Genomic DNA, 2,791 nt, shown 5'->3' with positions numbered 1-2,791 from the left:
TTCAAGAAGGAGCAGAAAACCAGATTTGAGCTGATGAGAGAAACTGATTGTGATTATTTGTTTGGAAAAATTTAAGTATAGTTTTAAGTTTTATGAGATAAGCACTGTCTCTTTCTTCTTGATCTACTGCTATCCCTTCATTTAAAGATATTAACACATGTTTAGGTGACATGTTATTCTCACTAACCCCTCGGAATTCATAAACAAATATAGTCTCTTTTCTTTTAATGGTTAGTGTAGTTTTTGCGCGGAGCATTAATAAGAGTCTGTCCTCCATTTTACAAGGATATAATTTGACAGAACAATTGCACAACCAAATTTGTTGAATTTTCTGGAGTTTTATATATATAAATAATATATGTCATTATTCTCGTGTGATAAACCTACCATTTTTAAATAAATGCTGTGATTTGTTTGTTGTACCAGTTTCTACAAAGCCCTCCTAAGAAATTTGTCTATTCTATGACTAAGGGAATTTCTTCAGCCTAGAGAGAGAAATGATATCATATAAAGCCCTATATAAGTGTTACAGCTCTTTTAGAATTTGTCTGTCAGGTATTCCAATTTTTCGTTTTTCTTTCTTTTTTTTTTTTTAACCAGAAAACCCCTCACAGAAAAAGAAAAATCCTGGATCTTCAGGAAGTAATGAAGAGCATAAGAATTAGTAAGCATTGGCAGTAAATATAAAAGACAACTTTTTCTTCTTAATTTATAAATAATGCATATGACTTTAAAGCAAAAGTTATAACATTGTCTTATGGGATTTAGATGTATGTGATGTGATACACGTGACACTTACGGCATAAAAATAGCAGCCTGGAGAGGAGGGCAAGTGAACCTGTGTAGTTGCAGGGTTCTACATCTTACAAAAAGCAATAAAATATTTATTCTAAATAGACTGCAAAAGTTAAGGACATACAATAAAATCGCTAGGAAAATCACTAAACATAAATAATACAAAGAGGTATAGCTTAAAAGCCACAAAATACCTTATATATTGTCTCAGTCCGTTTGTGTTGCTATGAAGGAATATGTGAGGCTGGGCAATCTGTAAAAAAAAAAAAAAAGGTGGTTTATATTCAGCTCACATTTCTGCAGGCTGTACAAGAAGCATGGTGCTGGCATCTGCTTAACTTCCAGGGAGGTCCCCAGCATGCATCCACTCATGGCAGAAGGCCAAGGGGAGCTAGCCTGTATAGTGATCATATGGCGAGAGAAAAGAAGCAAGAGAGAGGGGCAAGGTGCTAAGCTCACTTTTAATAACCAGCTCTAGAAGGAACTCTTATAGAAACTAATAGAGTAAGAATTTATTATCAAGAGGATGGCACCAAGCCGTTAATAAGTGACCTGCCCTCATGACTCAAACACCTCCCATCAGGCCCCACCTCCAACACTGGGGATCAAATTGCAACATGAGACTTGGAGGGGCCAAACAAACCACATCCAAAATGTAGCATACAGAGCTTTAGAAATATTCGAATAATTTTTTTAAAAGGTAGGAGAAGAACAATAGTGGAATAAAAAGCACAGGAGCAAACAGAAGAAAAAAATGCTATGGTAGACATAAATCCAATCATATCAGTAATCTGATTAAATATTAACTATGCAATCCAAATAGAAGGCAGAGGTTCTCAGAATGGATTAAAAAAGCAAGAACAAATATATGCTGCCCAAGAGAAACACAATTTATATATAAAGACATAAGTTGAAATAAAATGGATTAAAAATATATATACCAAGCAAAAAGTCAGAATAAGAAGGTTGAAGTGCCCGTATTAATATCAGATAAGTTAGACTTCAAGGCAAATAGTATTATCAGAGTTAATAAAAATAATAAAGGAAGACATAAAATCATAAACATGTATGAATCTACTACCAGAGATTTGAAATATATAAGATATGAGGGCAGAAATTGGCAAAATTAAAGGGAGGATTATACAATTCTACAATCAAAGTTGGAGATGTTACCATCTCATTCACAGCAATTGAGGAAAGAGCCAGATACAATCTCAGTAAAAACATAATCTGAAAAATACCATGGACCACCGTGACATAATTAACAAAATCAGCAACTGCAGAATTCACATGATTTTCAAGTGTACATGTAGATGATATATTCACTGTATTAGTTTGTTCCCACACTGCTATAAAGAACTACCTGAGACTGGTTAATTTATAAAGAGAAGAGGTTTGATTGGCTCACAGTTCCACAGGCTGTATAGGAAGCATGGCTGGGGAGGCCTCAGGAAACTTACGATCATGGCGGAAGGCAAAGGGGAAGCAGGCACATCTCACCATAACAGAACAGAAGAGAGCAAGCAAAAGGGGAAGTGCCACACACCCTTTTAAACAACCAGGTCTTATAAGAACTCACTCACTATCATGAGAACAGCAAGGGGGAAATCCACCCCCATTATCCAATCACCTCCCACCAAGTCCCTCCACCAACAATGGGAATTACAATTTGAGATCTGAGTGGGGACACAGAGCCAAACCATATCATTCACCAATATAGAGCATAGAACCATAAAACAGGCTTCAATAAATTTTTAAAAATCAAAATTCTACAGAGTATGCTCTCTGATTGCAATAGAATTAAGTTGGAAATCAACAATGAAAACATACATATTATTTCAATACCTCTGAGATTTTAGAGCAAGCAAAAATTTCTCAGAACTCAAAGACCACAAATAATTTAAAATTTTATAAATTGGGCTTCATCAAAATTAAAAATTTTGCTCTTTGAAACACATCATTAAGAAAATGAAAAGGCAAACCACTGGGCAAAATA

The 2,791-nt window shown here is 34.9% G+C and overlaps 1 pseudogene; it reads left to right on the top strand.

The window, feature by feature from the left end:
- Positions 1-521: 521 nt before the first annotated feature.
- Positions 522-609, top strand: LOC115930313 (uncharacterized; annotated as a pseudogene).
- Positions 610-2,791: the final 2,182 nt, after the last annotated feature.

The sequence above is a fragment of the Gorilla gorilla genome, chromosome 10 (genome assembly GCF_029281585.2).
Source record: "Gorilla gorilla gorilla isolate KB3781 chromosome 10, NHGRI_mGorGor1-v2.1_pri, whole genome shotgun sequence".
Lineage (NCBI taxonomy): Eukaryota > Metazoa > Chordata > Mammalia > Primates > Hominidae > Gorilla > Gorilla gorilla.
This window is presented reverse-complemented; position numbering and strand designations above follow the sequence as displayed.